The sequence below is a fragment of the Oryctolagus cuniculus genome, chromosome 18 (genome assembly GCF_051225735.1).
Source record: "Oryctolagus cuniculus isolate XC-2025 breed Fujian yellow rabbit chromosome 18, ASM5122573v1, whole genome shotgun sequence".
NCBI classification, from domain to species: Eukaryota; Metazoa; Chordata; class Mammalia; order Lagomorpha; family Leporidae; genus Oryctolagus; species Oryctolagus cuniculus.
This window is the reverse complement of record NC_142884.1, coordinates 35,566,559-35,586,117: the sequence shown is the minus strand read 5'-3', so window position 1 is coordinate 35,586,117 and position 19,559 is coordinate 35,566,559.

Here is a 19,559-nt window from a genome sequence, read left to right as displayed (position 1 = left end):
CTGCATCCTGAGTGTAGGAAACACTTTACGGGAGTTCTGTAGTATGGCTGTAGTCTTACGCACTATGCGGGTTTTCAGTTGTCTGAGTAAAAGAGAAGCAGCTTACAGGATTTCTGTACATTGGAAGTAGTGAGAGGCAGTTTACAGGAGTTCTGCATCCTGAGTGTAGGAAACACTTTATGGGAGTTCTGTAGCATGGGAGCAGTCTTACGCACTATGCCGGTTTTCAGTAGTCTGCGTAAAAGAGAAGCAGCTTACAGGATTTCTGTACATTGGAAGTAGTGAGAGGCAGTTTACAGGAGTTCTGCATCCTGAGTGTAGGAAACACTTTACGGGAGTTCTGTTGTATGGGAGTAGTCTTACGCACTATGCGGGTTTTCAGCAGTCTTAGTAAAAGAGAAGCAGCTTACAGGATTTGTGTACATTGTGAGTAGGGAGAGGCAGTTTACAGGAGTTCTGCATCCTGAGTGTAGGAAACACATTACGGGAGTTCTGTAGCATGGGAGTAGTCTTACGCACTATGCGGGTTTTCAGTAGTCTGCGTAAAAGAGAAGCAGCTTACAGGATTTCTGTACATTGGAAGTAGTGAGAGGCAGTTTACAGGAGTTCTGCATCCTGAGTGTAGGAAACACTTTACGGGAGTTCTGTAGCATGGGAATTGTCTTACGCACTATGCGGGTTTTTAGTAGTCTGAGTAAAAGAGAAGCAGCTTACAGGATTTGTGTACATTGTGAGTAGGGAGAGGCAGTTTACAGGAGTTCTGCATCCTGAGTGTAGGAAACACTTTACGGGAGTTCTGTAGCATGGGAATTGTCTTACGCACTATGCGGGTTTTTAGTAGTCTGAGTAAAAGAGAAGCAGCTTACAGGATTTGTGTACATTGTGAGTAGGGAGAGGCAGTTTACAGGAGTTCTGCATCCTGAGTGTAGGAAACACTTTACGGGAGTTCTGTAGCATGGGAGCTAATGCACTATGCGCGTTTTCAGTTGTCTGAGTAAAAGAGAAGCAGCTTACAGGATTTGTGTACATTGTGAGTAGGGAGAGGCAGTTTACAGGAGTTCTGCATCCTGAGTGTAGGAAACACTTTACGGGAGTTCTGTAGTACGGGAGTAGTCTTACGCACTATGCGGGTTTTCAGTTGTCTGAGTAAAAGAGAAGCAGCTTACAGGATTTCTGTACATTGGAAGTAGTGAGAGGCAGTTTACAGGAGTTCTGCATCCTGAGTGTAGGAAACACTTTACGGGAGTTCTGTAGCATGGGATTAGTCTTACCCACTATGCGGGTTTTCAGTAGTCTGAGTAAAAGAGAAGCAGCTTACAGGATTTCTGTACATTGGAAGTAGTGAGAGGCAGTTTACAGGAGTTCTGCATCCTGAGTGTAGGAAACACTTTATGGGAGTTCTGTAGCATGGGAGTAGTCTTACCCACTATGCGGGTTTTCAGTAGTCTGAGTAAAAGAGAAGCAGCTTACAGGATTTCTGTACGTTGGAAGTACTGAGAGGCAGTTTACAGGAGTTCTGCATCCTGAGTGTAGGAAACACTTTACGGGAGTTCTGTAGTATGGGAGTAGTCTTACGCACTATGCGGGTTTTCAGTTGTCTGAGTAAAAGAGAAGCAGCTTACAGGATTTCTGTACATTGGAAGTAGTGAGAGGCAGTTTACAGGAGTTCTGCATCCTGAGTGTAGGAAACACTTTATGGGAGTTCTGTAGCATGGGAGTAGTCTTACGCACTATGCGGGTTTTCAGTAGTCTGCGTCAAAGAGAAGCAGCTACAGGATTTCTGTACATTGCAAGTAGTGAGAGGCAGTTTACAAGAGTTCTGCATCCTGAGTGTAGGAAACACTTAAGAGGAGTTCTATAGCATGGGAGTAGTCTTACGCACTATGCGGGTTTTCAGTAGTCTGAGTAAAAGAGAAGCAGCTTACAGGCTTTGTGTACATTGGAAGTAGTGAGAGGCAGTTTACAGGAGTTCTGCATCCTGAGTGTAGGAAACACTTTATGGGAGTTCTGTAGCATGGGAGTAGTCTTACGCACTATGCGGGTTTTCAGTAGTCTTAGTGAAAGAGAAGCAGCTTACAGGATTTCTGTACATTGGAAGTAGTGAGAGGCAGTTTACAGGAGTTCTGCATCCTGAGTGTGGGAAACACTAGATGGGAGTTCTGCAGCATGGGAGTAGTCTTACGCACTATGCGGGTTTTCAGCAGTCTGAGTAAAAGAGAAGCAGCTTACAGGATTTCTGTACATTGGAAGTAGTGAGAGGCAGTTTACAGGAGTTCTGCATCCTGAGTGTAAGAAACACTACACAGGAGTTCTGTAGCATGGGATTAGTCTTACGCACTATGCGGGTTTTTAGTAGTCTGAGTAAAAGAGAAGCAGCTTACAGGATTTCTGTACATTGTGAGTAGGGAGAGGCAGTTTACAGGAGTTCTGCATCCTGAGTGTAGGAAACACTTTACGGGAGTTCTGTAGCATGGGAGTAGTCTTACGCACTATGCGGGTTTTCAGTAGTCTGAGTAAAAGAGAAGCAGCTTACAGGATTTCTGTACATTGGAAGTAGTGAGAGGCAGTTTACAGGAGTTCTGCATCCTGAGTGTAGGAAACACTTTACGGGAGTTCTGTAGTATGGCTGTAGTCTTACGCACTATGCGGGTTTTCAGTTGTCTGAGTAAAAGAGAAGCAGCTTACAGGATTTCTGTACATTGGAAGTAGTGAGAGGCAGTTTACAGGAGTTCTGCATCCTGAGTGTAGGAAACACTTTATGGGAGTTCTGTAGCATGGGAGTAGTCTTACGCACTATGTGGGTTTTCAGTAGTCTGCGTAAAAGAGAAGCAGCTTACAGGATTTCTGTATATTGGAAGTAGTGAGAGGCAGTTTACAGGAGTTCTGCATCCTGAGTGTAGGAAACACTTTACAGGAGTTCTATAGCATGGGAGTAGTCTTACGCACTATGCGGGTTTTCAGTTGTCTGCGTAAAAGAGAAGCAGCTTACAGGATTTCTGTACATTGGAAGTAGTGAGAGGCAGTTTACAGGAGTTTTGCATCCTGAGTGTAGGAAACACTTTATGGGAGTTCTGTAGCATGGGAGTAGTCTTACGCACTATGCGGGTTTTTAGTAGTCTGAGTAAAAGAGAAGCAGCTTACAGGATTTGTGTACATTGTGAGTAGGGAGAGGCAGTTTACAGGAGTTCTGCATCCTGAGTGTAGGAAACACTTTACGGGAGTTCTGTAGCATGGGAGCTAATGCACTATGCGCGTTTTCAGTTGTCTGAGTAAAAGAGAAGCAGCTTACAGGATTTGTGTACATTGTGAGTAGGGAGAGGCAGTTTACAGGAGTTCTGCATCCTGAGTGTAGGAAACACTTTACGGGAGTTCTGTAGTATGGGAGTAGTCTTACGCACTATGCGGGTTTTCAGTTGTCTGAGTAAAAGAGAAGCAGCTTACAGGATTTCTGTACATTGGAAGTAGTGAGAGGCAGTTTACAGGAGTTCTGCATCCTGAGTGTAGGAAACACTTTACGGGAGTTCTGTAGCATGGGATTAGTCTTACCCACTATGCGGGTTTTCAGTAGTCTGAGTAAAAGAGAAGCAGCTTACAGGATTTGTGTACATTGGAAGTAGTGAGAGGCAGTTTACAGGAGTTCTGCATCCTGAGTGTAGGAAACACTTTACGGGAGTTCTGTAGCATGGGAGTAGTCTTACCCACTATTCGGGTTTTCAGTAGTCTGAGTAAAAGAGAAGCAGCTTACAGGATTTCTGTACATTGGAAGTAGTGAGAGGCAGTTTACAGGAGTTCTGCATCCTGAGAGTAGGAAACACTTTACGGGAGTTATGTAGTATGGGAGTAGTCTTACGCACTATGCGGGTTTTCAGCAGTCTGAGTAAAAGAGAAGCAGCTTACAGGATTTGTGTACATTGGAAGTAGTGAGAGGCAGTTTACAGAAGTTCTGCATCCTGAGTGTAGGAAACACTTTATGGGAGTTCTGTAGCATGGGAGTAGTCTTACGCACTATGCGGGTTTTCAGTAGTCTGCGTCAAAGAGAAGCAGCTACAGGATTTCTGTACATTGCAAGTAGTGAGAGGCAGTTTACAGGAGTTCTGCATCCTGAGTGTAGGAATCACTTAAGAGGAGTTCTATAGCATGGGAGTAGTCTTACGCACTATGTGGGTTTTCAGTAGTCTGAGTAAAAGAGAAGCAGCTTACAGGATTTGTGTACATTGGAAGTAGTGAGAGGCAGTTTACAGGAGTTCTGCATCCTGAGTGTAGGAAACACTTTATGGGAGTTCTGTAGCATGGGAGTAGTCTTACGCACTATGCGGGTTTTCAGCAGTCTTAGTGAAAGAGAAGCAGCTTACAGGATTTCTGTACATTGGAAGTAGTGAGAGGCAGTTTACAGGAGTTCTGCATCCTGAGTGTAGGAAACACTAGATGGGAGTTCTGCAGCATGGGAGTAGTCTTACGCACTATGCGGGTTTTCAGCAGTCTGAGTAAAAGAGAAGCAGCTTACAGGATTTCTGTACATTGGAAGTAGTGAGAGGCAGTTTACAGGAGTTCTGCATCCTGAGTGTAAGAAACACTACACAGGAGTTCTGTAGCATGGGATTAGTCTTACGCACTATGCGGGTTTTTAGTAGTCTGAGTAAAAGAGAAGCAGCTTACAGGATTTGTGTACATTGTGAGTAGGGAGAGGCAGTTTACAGGAGTTCTGCATCCTGAGTGTAGGAAACACTTTACGGGAGTTCTGTAGCATGGGAGTAGTCTTACGCACTATGCGGGTTTTCAGTAGTCTGAGTAAAAGAGAAGCAGCTTACAGGATTTCTGTACATTGGAAGTAGTGAGAGGCAGTTTACAGGAGTTCTGCATCCTGAGTGTAGGAAACACTTTTCGGGAGTTCTGTAGTATGGCTGTAGTCTTACGCACTATGCGGGTTTTCAGTAGTCTGCGTAAAAGAGAAGCAGCTTACAGGATTTCTGTACATTGGAAGTAGTGAGAGGCAGTTTACAGGAGTTCTGCATCCTGAGTGTAAGAAACACTACACAGGAGTTCTGTAGCATGGGATTAGTCTTACGCACTATGCGGGTTTTTAGTAGTCTGAGTAAAAGAGAAGCAGCTTACAGGATTTGTGTACATTGTGAGTAGGGAGAGGCAGTTTACAGGAGTTCTGCATCCTGAGTGTAGGAAACACTTTACGGGAGTTCTGTAGTATGGGAGTAGTCTTACGCACTATGCGGGTTTTCAGTTGTCTGAGTAAAAGAGAAGCAGCTTACAGGATTTCTGTACATTGGAAGTAGTGAGAGGCAGTTTACAGGAGTTCTGCATCCTGAGTGTAGGAAACACTTTACGGGAGTTCTGTAGCATGGGAGTAGTCTTACGCACTATGCGGGTTTTCAGTTGTCTGAGTAAAAGAGAAGCAGCTTACAGGATTTCTGTACATTGGAAGTAGTGAGAGGCAGTTTACAGGAGTTCTGCATCCTGAGTGTAGGAAACACTTTACGGGAGTTCTGTAGTATGGGAGTAGTCTTACGCACTATGCGGGTTTTCAGTTGTCTGAGTAAAAGAGAAGCAGCTTACAGGATTTCTGTACATTGGAAGCAGTGAGAGGCAGTTTACAGGAGTTCTGCATCCTGAGTGTAGGAAACACTTTACGGGAGTTCTGTAGCCTGGGATTAGTCTTACACACTATGCGGGTTTTCAGTAGTCTGAGTAAAAGAGAAGCAGCTTACAGGATTTCTGTACATTGGAAGTAGTGAGAGGCAGTTTACAGGAGTTCTGCATCCTGAGTGTAGGAAACACTTTACGGGAGTTCTGTTGTATGGGAGTAGTCTTACGCACTATGCGGGTTTTCAGCAGTCTTAGTAAAAGAGAAGCAGCTTACAGGATTTGTGTACATTGGAAGTAGTGAGAGGCAGTTTACAGGAGTTCTGCATCCTGAGTGTAGGAAACACATTACGGGAGTTCTGTAGCATGGGAGTAGTCTTACGCACTATGCGGGTTTTCAGTAGTCTGCGTAAAAGAGAAGCAGCTTACAGGATTTCTGTACATTGGAAGTAGTGAGAGGCAGTTTACAGGAGTTTTGCATCCTGAGTGTAGGAAACACTTTATGGGAGTTCTGTAGCATGGGAGTAGTCTTACGCACTATGCGGGTTTTCAGTAGTCTGCGTAAAAGAGAAGCAGCTTACAGGATTTCTGTACATTGGAAGTAGTGAGAGGCAGTTTACAGGAGTTCTGCATCCTGAGTGTAGGAAACACTTTACAGGAGTTCTGTAGCATGGGAGTAGTCTTACGCACTATGCGGGTTTTCAGTAGTCTGAGTAAAAGAGAAGCAGCTTACAGGATTTCTGTACATTGGAAGTAGTGAGAGGCAGTTTACAGGAGTTCTGCATCCTGAGTGTAGGAAACACTACATGGGAGTTTTGCAGCATGGGAGTAGTCTGACGCACTATGCGGGTTTTCAGCAGTCTGAGTAAAAGAGAAGCAGCTTACAGGATTTCTGTACATTGGAAGTAGTGAGAGGCAGTTTACAGGAGTTCTGCATCCTGAGTGTAAGAAACACTACACAGGAGTTCTGTAGCATGGGATTAGTCTTACGCACTATGCGGGTTTTTAGTAGTCTGAGTAAAAGAGAAGCAGCTTACAGGATTTGTGTACATTGTGAGTAGGGAGAGGCAGTTTACAGGAGTTCTGCATCCTGAGTGTAGGAAACACTTTACGGGAGTTCTGTAGTATGGGAGTAGTCTTACGCACTATGCGGGTTTTCAGTTGTCTGCGTAAAAGAGAAGCAGCTTACAGGATTTCTGTACATTGGAAGTAGTGAGAGGCAGTTTACAGGAGTTCTGCATCCTGAGTGTAGGAAACACTTTACGGGAGTTCTGTAGCATGGGATTAGTCTTACCCACTATGCGGGTTTTCAGTAGTCTGAATAAAAGAGAAGCAGCTTACAGGATTTGTGTACATTGGAAGTAGTGAGAGGCAGTTTACAGGAGTTCTGCATCCTGAGTGTAGGAAACACTTTACGGGAGTTCTGTAGCATGGGAGTAGTCTTACCCACTATGCGGGTTTTCAGTAGTCTGAGTAAAAGAGAAGCAGCTTACAGGATTTCTGTACGTTGGAAGTAGTGAGAGGCAGTTTACAGGAGTTCTGCATCCTGAGTGTAGGAAACAATTTACGGGAGTTCTGTAGTATGGGAGTAGTCTTACGCACTATGCGGGTTTTCAGTTGTCTGAGTAAAAGAGAAGCAGCTTACAGGATTTCTGTACATTGGAAGTAGTGAGAGGCAGTTTACAGGAGTTCTGCATCCTGAGTGTAGGAAACACTTTATGGGAGTTCTGTAGCATGGGAGTAGTCTTACGCACTATGCGGGTTTTCAGTAGTCTGCGTCAAAGAGAAGCAGCTACAGGATTTCTGTGCATTGCAAGTAGTGAGAGGCAGTTTACAGGAGTTCTGCATCCTGAGTGTAGGAAACACTTAAGAGGAGTTCTGTAGCATGGGAGTAGTCTTACGCACTATGCGGGTTTTCAGTAGTCTGAGTAAAAGAGAAGCAGCTTACAGGATTTGTGTACATTGGAAGTAGTGAGAGGCAGTTTAAAGGAGTTCTGCATCCTGAGTGTAGGAAACACTTTATGGGAGTTCTGTAGCATGGGAGTAGTCTTACGAACTATGCGGGTTTTCAGCAGTCTTAGTGAAAGAGAAGCAGCTTACAGGATTTCTGTACATTGGAAGTAGTGAGAGGCAGTTTACAGGAGTTCTGCATCCTGAGTGTAGGAAACACTAGAAGGGAGTTCTGCAGCATGGGAGTAGTCTTACGCACTATGCGGGTTTTGAGCAGTCTGAGTAAAAGAGAAGCAGCTTACAGGATTTCTGTACATTGGAAGTAGTGAGAGGCAGTTTACAGGAGTTCTGCATCCTGAGTGTAGGAAACACTTTACGGGAGTTCTGTAGTATGGCTGTAGTCTTACGCACTATGCGGGTTTTCAGTTGTCTGAGTAAAAGAGAAGCAGCTTACAGGATTTCTGTACATTGGAAGTAGTGAGAGGCAGTTTACAGGAGTTCTGCATCCTGAGTGTAGGAAACACTTTATGGGAGTTCTGTAGCATGGGAGCAGTCTTACGCACTATGCCGGTTTTCAGTAGTCTGCGTAAAAGAGAAGCAGCTTACAGGATTTCTGTACATTGGAAGTAGTGAGAGGCAGTTTACAGGAGTTCTGCATCCTGAGTGTAGGAAACACTTTACGGGAGTTCTGTTGTATGGGAGTAGTCTTACGCACTATGCGGGTTTTCAGCAGTCTTAGTAAAAGAGAAGCAGCTTACAGGATTTGTGTACATTGGAAGTAGTGAGAGGCAGTTTACAGGAGTTCTGCATCCTGAGTGTAGGAAACACATTACGGGAGTTCTGTAGCATGGGAGTAGTCTTACGCACTATGCGGGTTTTCAGTAGTCTGCGTAAAAGAGAAGCAGCTTACAGGATTTCTGTACATTGGAAGTAGTGAGAGGCAGTTTACAGGAGTTCTGCATCCTGAGTGTAGGAAACACTTTACGGGAGTTCTGTAGCATGGGAATTGTCTTACGCACTATGCGGGTTTTTAGTAGTCTGAGTAAAAGAGAAGCAGCTTACAGGATTTGTGTACATTGTGAGTAGGGAGAGGCAGTTTACAGGAGTTCTGCATCCTGAGTGTAGGAAACACTTTACGGGAGTTCTGTAGCATGGGAATTGTCTTACGCACTATGCGGGTTTTTAGTAGTCTGAGTAAAAGAGAAGCAGCTTACAGGATTTGTGTACATTGTGAGTAGGGAGAGGCAGTTTACAGGAGTTCTGCATCCTGAGTGTAGGAAACACTTTACGGGAGTTCTGTAGCATGGGAGCTAATGCACTATGCGCGTTTTCAGTTGTCTGAGTAAAAGAGAAGCAGCTTACAGGATTTGTGTACATTGTGAGTAGGGAGAGGCAGTTTACAGGAGTTCTGCATCCTGAGTGTAGGAAACACTTTACGGGAGTTCTGTAGTACGGGAGTAGTCTTACGCACTATGCGGGTTTTCAGTTGTCTGAGTAAAAGAGAAGCAGCTTACAGGATTTCTGTACATTGGAAGTAGTGAGAGGCAGTTTACAGGAGTTCTGCATCCTGAGTGTAGGAAACACTTTACGGGAGTTCTGTAGCATGGGATTAGTCTTACCCACTATGCGGGTTTTCAGTAGTCTGAGTAAAAGAGAAGCAGCTTACAGGATTTCTGTACATTGGAAGTAGTGAGAGGCAGTTTACAGGAGTTCTGCATCCTGAGTGTAGGAAACACTTTATGGGAGTTCTGTAGCATGGGAGTAGTCTTACCCACTATGCGGGTTTTCAGTAGTCTGAGTAAAAGAGAAGCAGCTTACAGGATTTCTGTACGTTGGAAGTACTGAGAGGCAGTTTACAGGAGTTCTGCATCCTGAGTGTAGGAAACACTTTACGGGAGTTCTGTAGTATGGGAGTAGTCTTACGCACTATGCGGGTTTTCAGTTGTCTGAGTAAAAGAGAAGCAGCTTACAGGATTTCTGTACATTGGAAGTAGTGAGAGGCAGTTTACAGGAGTTCTGCATCCTGAGTGTAGGAAACACTTTATGGGAGTTCTGTAGCATGGGAGTAGTCTTACGCACTATGCGGGTTTTCAGTAGTCTGCGTCAAAGAGAAGCAGCTACAGGATTTCTGTACATTGCAAGTAGTGAGAGGCAGTTTACAAGAGTTCTGCATCCTGAGTGTAGGAAACACTTAAGAGGAGTTCTATAGCATGGGAGTAGTCTTACGCACTATGCGGGTTTTCAGTAGTCTGAGTAAAAGAGAAGCAGCTTACAGGCTTTGTGTACATTGGAAGTAGTGAGAGGCAGTTTACAGGAGTTCTGCATCCTGAGTGTAGGAAACACTTTATGGGAGTTCTGTAGCATGGGAGTAGTCTTACGCACTATGCGGGTTTTCAGTAGTCTTAGTGAAAGAGAAGCAGCTTACAGGATTTCTGTACATTGGAAGTAGTGAGAGGCAGTTTACAGGAGTTCTGCATCCTGAGTGTGGGAAACACTAGATGGGAGTTCTGCAGCATGGGAGTAGTCTTACGCACTATGCGGGTTTTCAGCAGTCTGAGTAAAAGAGAAGCAGCTTACAGGATTTCTGTACATTGGAAGTAGTGAGAGGCAGTTTACAGGAGTTCTGCATCCTGAGTGTAAGAAACACTACACAGGAGTTCTGTAGCATGGGATTAGTCTTACGCACTATGCGGGTTTTTAGTAGTCTGAGTAAAAGAGAAGCAGCTTACAGGATTTCTGTACATTGTGAGTAGGGAGAGGCAGTTTACAGGAGTTCTGCATCCTGAGTGTAGGAAACACTTTACGGGAGTTCTGTAGCATGGGAGTAGTCTTACGCACTATGCGGGTTTTCAGTAGTCTGAGTAAAAGAGAAGCAGCTTACAGGATTTCTGTACATTGGAAGTAGTGAGAGGCAGTTTACAGGAGTTCTGCATCCTGAGTGTAGGAAACACTTTACGGGAGTTCTGTAGTATGGCTGTAGTCTTACGCACTATGCGGGTTTTCAGTTGTCTGAGTAAAAGAGAAGCAGCTTACAGGATTTCTGTACATTGGAAGTAGTGAGAGGCAGTTTACAGGAGTTCTGCATCCTGAGTGTAGGAAACACTTTATGGGAGTTCTGTAGCATGGGAGTAGTCTTACGCACTATGTGGGTTTTCAGTAGTCTGCGTAAAAGAGAAGCAGCTTACAGGATTTCTGTATATTGGAAGTAGTGAGAGGCAGTTTACAGGAGTTCTGCATCCTGAGTGTAGGAAACACTTTACAGGAGTTCTATAGCATGGGAGTAGTCTTACGCACTATGCGGGTTTTCAGTTGTCTGCGTAAAAGAGAAGCAGCTTACAGGATTTCTGTACATTGGAAGTAGTGAGAGGCAGTTTACAGGAGTTTTGCATCCTGAGTGTAGGAAACACTTTATGGGAGTTCTGTAGCATGGGAGTAGTCTTACGCACTATGCGGGTTTTTAGTAGTCTGAGTAAAAGAGAAGCAGCTTACAGGATTTGTGTACATTGTGAGTAGGGAGAGGCAGTTTACAGGAGTTCTGCATCCTGAGTGTAGGAAACACTTTACGGGAGTTCTGTAGCATGGGAGCTAATGCACTATGCGCGTTTTCAGTTGTCTGAGTAAAAGAGAAGCAGCTTACAGGATTTGTGTACATTGTGAGTAGGGAGAGGCAGTTTACAGGAGTTCTGCATCCTGAGTGTAGGAAACACTTTACGGGAGTTCTGTAGTATGGGAGTAGTCTTACGCACTATGCGGGTTTTCAGTTGTCTGAGTAAAAGAGAAGCAGCTTACAGGATTTCTGTACATTGGAAGTAGTGAGAGGCAGTTTACAGGAGTTCTGCATCCTGAGTGTAGGAAACACTTTACGGGAGTTCTGTAGCATGGGATTAGTCTTACCCACTATGCGGGTTTTCAGTAGTCTGAGTAAAAGAGAAGCAGCTTACAGGATTTGTGTACATTGGAAGTAGTGAGAGGCAGTTTACAGGAGTTCTGCATCCTGAGTGTAGGAAACACTTTACGGGAGTTCTGTAGCATGGGAGTAGTCTTACCCACTATGCGGGTTTTCAGTAGTCTGAGTAAAAGAGAAGCAGCTTACAGGATTTCTGTACATTGGAAGTAGTGAGAGGCAGTTTACAGGAGTTCTGCATCCTGAGTGTAGGAAAACTTTACGGGAGTTATGTAGTATGGGAGTAGTCTTACGCACTATGCGGGTTTTCAGCAGTCTGAGTAAAAGAGAAGCAGCTTACAGGATTTCTGTACATTGCAAGTAGTGAGAGGCAGTTTACAGAAGTTCTGCATCCTGAGTGTAGGAAACACTTTATGGGAGTTCTGTAGCATGGGAGTAGTCTTACGCACTATGCGGGTTTTCAGTAGTCTGCGTCAAAGAGAAGCAGCTACAGGATTTCTGTACATTGCAAGTAGTGAGAGGCAGTTTACAGGAGTTCTGCATCCTGAGTGTAGGAATCACTTAAGAGGAGTTCTATAGCATGGGAGTAGTCTTACGCACTATGTGGGTTTTCAGTAGTCTGAGTAAAAGAGAAGCAGCTTACAGGATTTGTGTACATTGGAAGTAGTGAGAGGCAGTTTACAGGAGTTCTGCATCCTGAGTGTAGGAAACACTTTATGGGAGTTCTGTAGCATGGGAGTAGTCTTACGCACTATGCGGGTTTTCAGTAGTCTTAGTGAAAGAGAAGCAGCTTACAGGATTTCTGTACATTGGAAGTAGTGAGAGGCAGTTTACAGGAGTTCTGCATCCTGAGTGTAGGAAACACTAGATGGGAGTTCTGCAGCATGGGAGTAGTCTTACGCACTATGCGGGTTTTCAGCAGTCTGAGTAAAAGAGAAGCAGCTTACAGGATTTCTGTACATTGGAAGTAGTGAGAGGCAGTTTACAGGAGTTCTGCATCCTGAGTGTAAGAAACACTACACAGGAGTTCTGTAGCATGGGATTAGTCTTACGCACTATGCGGGTTTTTAGTAGTCTGAGTAAAAGAGAAGCAGCTTACAGGATTTGTGTACATTGTGAGTAGGGAGAGGCAGTTTACAGGAGTTCTGCATCCTGAGTGTAGGAAACACTTTACGGGAGTTCTGTAGCATGGGAGTAGTCTTACGCACTATGCGGGTTTTCAGTAGTCTGAGTAAAAGAGAAGCAGCTTACAGGATTTCTGTACATTGGAAGTAGTGAGAGGCAGTTTACAGGAGTTCTGCATCCTGAGTGTAGGAAACACTTTTCGGGAGTTCTGTAGTATGGCTGTAGTCTTACGCACTATGCGGGTTTTCAGTAGTCTGCGTAAAAGAGAAGCAGCTTACAGGATTTCTGTACATTGGAAGTAGTGAGAGGCAGTTTACAGGAGTTTTCCATCCTGAGTGTAGGAAACACTTTATGGGAGTTCTGTAGCATGGGAGTAGTCTTACGCACTATGCGGGTTTTCAGCAGTCTGAGTAAAAGAGAAGCAGCTTACAGGATTTGTGTACATTGGAAGTAGTGAGAGGCAGTTTACAGGAGTTCTGCATCCTGAGTGTAGGAAACACTTTACGGGAGTTCTGCAGTATGGGAGTAGTCTTACGCACTATGCGGGTTTTCAGCAGTCTTAGTAAAAGAGAAGCAGCTTACAGGATTTCTGTACATTGGAAGTAGTGAGAGGCAGTTTACAGGAGTTCTGCATCCTGAGTGTAGGAAACACTTTACGGGAGTTCTGTAGCATGGGAGTAGTCTTACGCACTATGCGGGTTTTCAGTAGTCTGAGTAAAAGAGAAGCAGCTTACAGGATTTCTGTACATTGGAAGTAGTGAGAGGCAGTTTACAGGAGTTCTGCATCCTGAGTGTAGGAAACACTTTACGGGAGTTCTGTAGTATGGGAGTAGTCTTACGCACTATGCGGGTTTTCAGCAGTCTTAGTAAAAGAGAAGCAGCTTACAGGATTTCTGTACATTGGAAGTAGTGAGAGGCAGTTTACAGGAGTTCTGCATCCTGAGTGTAGGAAACCTTTTACGGGAGTTCTGTAGCATGGGAGTAGTCTTACGCACTATGCGGGTTTTCAGCAGTCTGCGTAAAAGAGAAGCAGCTTACAGGATTTCTGTACATTGGAAGTAGTGAGAGGCAGTTTACAGGAGTTTTGCATCCTGAGTGTATAAAACACTTTATGGGACTTCTGTAGCATGGGAGTAGTCTTACGCACTATGCGGGTTTTCAGCAGTCTGAGTAAAAGAGAAGCAGCTTACAGGATTTCTGTACATTGGAAGTAGTGAGAGGCAGTTTACAGGAGTTCTGCATCCTGAGTGTAGGAAACACTTTACGGGAGTTCTGTAGTATGGGAGTAGTCTTACGCACTATGCGGGTTTTCAGCAGTCTTAGTAAAAGAGAAGCAGCTTACAGGATTTCTGTACATTGGAAGTAGTGAGAGGCAGTTTACAGGAGTTCTGCATCCTGAGTGTAGGAAACCTTTTACGGGAGTTCTGTAGCATGGGAGTAGTCTTACGCACTATGCGGGTTTTCAGTAGTCTGCGTAAAAGAGAAGCAGCTTACAGGATTTCTGTACATTGGAAGTAGTGAGAGGCAGTTTACAGGAGTTTTGCATCCTGAGTGTATAAAACACTTTATGGGACTTCTGTAGCGTGGGAGTAGTCTTACGCACTATGCGGGTTTTCAGCAGTCTGAGTAAAAGAGAAGCAGCTTACAGGATTTCTGTACATTGGAAGTAGTGAGAGGCAGTTTACAGGAGTTCTGAATCCTGAGTGTAGGAAACACTTTACGGGAGTTCTGTAGCATGGGAGTAGTCTTACGCACTATGCGGGTTTTCAGTTGTCTGAGTAAAAGAGAAGCAGCTTACAGGATTTGTGTACATTGGAAGTAGTGAGAGGCAGTTTACAGGAGTTCTGCATCCTGAGCGTAGGAAACACTTTACGGGAGTTCTGCAGTATGGGAGTAGTCTTACGCACTATGCGGGTTTTCAGCAGTCTTAGTAAAAGAGAAGCAGCTTACAGGATTTCTGTACATTGGAAGTAGTGAGAGGCAGTTTACAGGAGTTCTGCATCCTGAGTGTAGGAAACACTAGATGGGAGTTCTGCAGCATGGGAGTAGTCTTACGCACTATGTGGGTTTTCAGCAGTCTGAGTAAAAGAGAAGCAGCTTACAGGATTTCTGTACATTGGAAGTAGTGAGAGGCAGTTTACAGGAGTTCTGCATCCTGAGTGTAGGAAACACTTTACGGGAGTTCTGTAGCATGGGAGTAGTCTTACGCACTATGCGGGTTTTCAGTAGTCTGAGTAAAACAGAAGCAGCTTACAGGATTTCTGTACATTGGAAGTAGTGAGAGGCAGTTTACAGGAGTTCTGCATCCTGAGTGTAGGAAACACTTTACGGGAGTTCTGTAGTATGGGAGTAGTCTTACGCACTATGGGGGTTTTCAGTTGTCTGAGTAAAAGAGAAGCAGCTTACAGGATTTCTGTACATTGGAAGTAGTGAGAGGCAGTTTACAGGAGTTCTGCATCCTGAGTGTAGGAAACACTTTACGGGAGTTCTGTAGCATGGGAGTAGTCTTACGCACTATGCGGGTTTTCAGTAGTTTGAGTAAAAGAGAAGCAGCTTACAGGATTTCTGTACATTGGAAGTAGTGAGAGGCAGTTTACAGGAGTTCTGCATCCTGAGTGTAGGAAACACTTTACGGGAGTTCTGTAGTATGGGAGTAGTCTTACGCACTATGCGGGTTTTCAGCAGTCTTAGTAAAAGAGAAGCAGCTTACAGGATTTCTGTACATTGGAAGTAGTGAGAGGCAGTTTACAGGAGTTCTGCATCCTGAGTGTAGGAAACCTTTTACGGGAGTTCTGTAGCATGGGAGTAGTCTTACGCACTATGCGGGTTTTCAGTAGTCTGCGTAAAAGAGAAGCAGCTTACAGGATTTCTGTACATTGGAAGTAGTGAGAGGCAGTTTACAGGAGTTTTGCATCCTGAGTGTATAAAACACTTTATGGGACTTCTGTAGCGTGGGAGTAGTCTTACGCACTATGCGGGTTTTCAGCAGTCTGAGTAAAAGAGAAGCAGCTTACAGGATTTCTGTACATTGGAAGTAGTGAGAGGCAGTTTACAGGAGTTCTGAATCCTGAGTGTAGGAAACACTTTACGGGAGTTCTGTAGCATGGGAGTAGTCTTACGCACTATGCGGGTTTTCAGTTGTCTGAGTAAAAGAGAAGCAGCTTACAGGATTTCTGTACATTGGAAGCAGTGAGAGGCAGTTTACAGGAGTTCTGCATCCTGAGTGTAGGAAACACTTTACGGGAGTTCTGTAGCCTGGGATTAGTCTTACACACTATGCGGGTTTTCAGTAGTCTGAGTAAAAGAGAAGCAGCTTACAGGATTTCTGTACATTGGAAGTAGTGAGAGGCAGTTTACAGGAGTTCTGCATCCTGAGTGTAGGAAACACTTTACGGGAGTTCTGTTGTATGGGAGTAGTCTTACGCACTATGCGGGTTTTCAGCAGTCTTAGTAAAAGAGAAGCAGCTTACAGGATTTGTGTACATTGGAAGTAGTGAGAGGCAGTTTACAGAAGTTCTGCATCCTGAGTGTAGGAAACACATTACGGGAGTTCTGTAGCATGGGAGTAGTCTTACGCACTATGCGGGTTTTCAGTAGTCTGCGTAAAAGAGAAGCAGCTTACAGGATTTGTGTACATTGGAAGTAGTGTGAGGCAGTTTACAGGAGTTTTGCATCCTGAGTGTAGGAAACACTTTATGGGAGTTCTGTAGCATGGGAGTAGTCTTACGCACTATGCGGGTTTTCAGTAGTCTGCGTAAAAGAGAAGCAGCTTACAGGATTTCTGTACATTGGAAGTAGTGAGAGGCAGTTTACAGGAGTTCTGCATCCTGAGTGTAGGAAACACTAGATGGGAGTTCTGCAGCATGGAAGTAGTCTTTCGCACTATGCGGGTTTTCAGTAGTCTGAGTAAAAGAGAAGCAGCTTACAGGATTTCTCTACATTGGAAGTAGTGAGAGGCAGTTTACAGGAGTTCTGCATCCTGAGTGTAGGAAACACTTTACGGGAGTTCGGTAGCATGGGAATAGTCTTACGCACTATGCGGGTTTTTAGTAGTCTGAGTAAAAGAGAAGCAGCTTACAGGATTTGTGTACATTGTGAGTAGGGAGAGGCAGTTTACAGGAGTTCTGCATCCTGAGTGGAGGAAACACTTTACGGGAGTTCTGTAGTATAAGAGTAGTCTTACGCACTATGCGGGGTTTCAGTTGTCTGAGTAAAAGAGAAGCAGCTTACAGGATTTCTGTACATTGGAAGTAGTGAGAGGCAGTTTACAGGAGTTCTGCATCCTGAGTGTTGGAAACACTCTACGGGAGTTCTGTAGCATGGTAGTAGTCTTACGCACTATGCGGGTTTTCAGTTGTCTGAGTAAAAGAGAAGCAGCTTACAGGATTTCTGTACATTGGAAGTAGTGAGAGGCAGTTTACAGGAGTTCTGCATCCTGAGTGTAGGAAACACTTTACGGGAGTTCTGTAGCATGGGAGTAGTCTTACGCATTATGCGTGTTTTCAGTAGTCTGAGTAAAAGAGAAGCAGCTTACAGGATTTCTGTACATTGGAAGTAGTGAGAGGCAGTTTACAGGAGTTCTGCATCCTGAGTGTAGGAAACACTTTACGGGAGTTCTGTAGTATGGGAGTAGTCTTACGCACTATGCGGGTTTTCAGTTGTCTGAGTAAAAGAGAAGCAGCTTACAGGATTTCTGTACATTGGAAGTAGTGAGAGGCAGTTTACAGGAGTTCTGCATCCTGAGTGTAGGAAACACTTTACGGGAGTTCTGTAGCATGGGAGTAGTCTTACGCACTATGCGGGTTTTCAGTAGTTTGAGTAAAAGAGAAGCAGCTTACAGGATTTCTGTACATTGGAAGTAGTGAGAGGCAGTTTACAGGAGTTCTGCATCCTGAGTGTAGGAAACACTTTACGGGAGTTCTGTAGTATGGGAGTAGTCTTACGCACTATGCGGGTTTTCAGCAGTCTTAGTAAAAGAGAAGCAGCTTACAGGATTTGTGTACATTGGAAGTAGTGAGAGGCAGTTTACAGGAGTTCTGCATCCTGAGTGTAGGAAACACTTTATGGGAGTTCTGCAGCATGGGAGTAGTCTTACGCACTATGCGGGTTTTCAGCAGTCTGAGTAAAAGAGAAGCAGCTTACAGGATTTCTGTACATTGGAAGTAGTGTGAGGCAGTTTACAGGAGTTTTGCATCCTGAGTGTAGGAAACACTTTATGGGAGTTCTGAAGCATGGGAGTAGTCTTACGCACTATGCGGGTTTTCAGTAGTCTGCGTAAAAGAGAAGCAGCTTACAGGATTTCTGTACATTGGAAGTAGTGAGAGGCAGTTTACAGGAGTTCTGCATCCTGAGTGTAGGAAACACTAGATGGGAGTTCTGCAGCATGGGAGTAGTCTTACGCACTATGCGGGTTTTCAGTAGTCTGAGTAAAAGAGAAGCAGCTTACAGGATTTCTCTACATTGGAAGTAGTGAGAGGCAGTTTACAGGAGTTCTGCATCCTGAGTGTAGGAAATACTACATGGGAGTTTTGCAGCATGGGAGTAGTCTGACGCACTATGCGGGTTTTCAGAAGTCTGAGTAAAAGAGAAGCAGCTTACAGGATTTCTGTACATTGGAAGTAGTGAGAGGCAGTTTACAGGAGTTCTGCATCCTGAGTGTAAGAAACACTACACAGGAGTTCTGTAGCATGGGATTAGTCTTACGCACTATGCGGGTTTTTAGTAGTCTGAGTAAAAGAGAAGCAGCTTACAGGATTTGTGTACATTGTGAGTAGGGAGAGGCAGTTTACAGGAGTTCTGCATCCTGAGTGTAGGAAACACTTTACGGGAGTTCTGTAGCATGGGAATAGTCTTACGCACTATGCGGGTTTTTAGTAGTCGGAGTAAAAGAGAAGCAGCTTACAGGATTTGTGTACATTGTGAGTAGGGAGAGGCAGTTTACAGGAGTTCTGCACCCTGAGTGTAGGAAACACTTTACGGGAGTTCTGTAGCATGGGAGCTAATGCACTATGCGCGTTTTCAGTTGTCTGAGTAAAAGAGAAGCAGCTTACAGGATTTGTGTACATTGGAAGTAGTGAGAGGCAGTTTACAGGAGTTCTGCATCCTGAGTGTAGGAAACACTTTACGGGAGTTCTGTAGTATGGGAGTAGTCTTACGCACTATGCGGGTTTTCAGTTGTCTGAGTAAAAGAGAAGCAGCTTACAGGATTTCTGTACATTGGAAGTAGTGAGAGGCAGTTTACAGGAGTTCTGCATCCTGAGTTTAGGAAACACTTTACGGGAGTTCTGTAGCATGGGATTAGTCTTACCCACAATGCGGGTTTTCAGTAGTCTGAGTAAAAGAGAAGCAGCTTACAGGATTTGTGTACATTGGAAGTAGTGAGAGGCAGTTTACAGGAGTTCTGCATCCTGAGTGTAGGAAACACTTTACGGGAGTTCTGTAGCATGGGAGTAGTCTTACCCACTATGCGGGTTTTCAGTAGTCTGAGTAAAAGAGAAGCAGCTTACAGGATTTCTGTACATTGGAAGTAGTGAGAGGCAGTTTACAGGAGTTCTGCATCCTGAGTGTAGGAAACACTTTATGGGAGTTCTGTAGCATGGGAGTAGTCTTACGCACTATGCGGGTTTTCAGTAGTCTGCGTAAAAGAGAAGCAGCTTACAGGATTTCTGTACATTGGAAGTAGCGAGAGGCAGTTTACAGGAGTTCTGCATCCTGAGTGTAGGAAACACTTTATGGGAGTTCTGTAGCATGGGAGTAGTCTTACGCACTATGCGGGTTTTCAGTAGTCTGCGTCAAAGAGAAGCAGCTACAGGATTTCTGTACATTGCAAGTAGTGAGAGGCAGTTTACAGGAGTTCTGCATCCTGAGTGTAGGAAACACTTAAGAGGAGTTCTATAGCATGGAGTAGTCTTACGCACTATGCGGGTTTTCAGTAGTCTGAGTAAAAGAGAAGCAGCTTACAGGATTTGTGTACATTGGAAGTAGT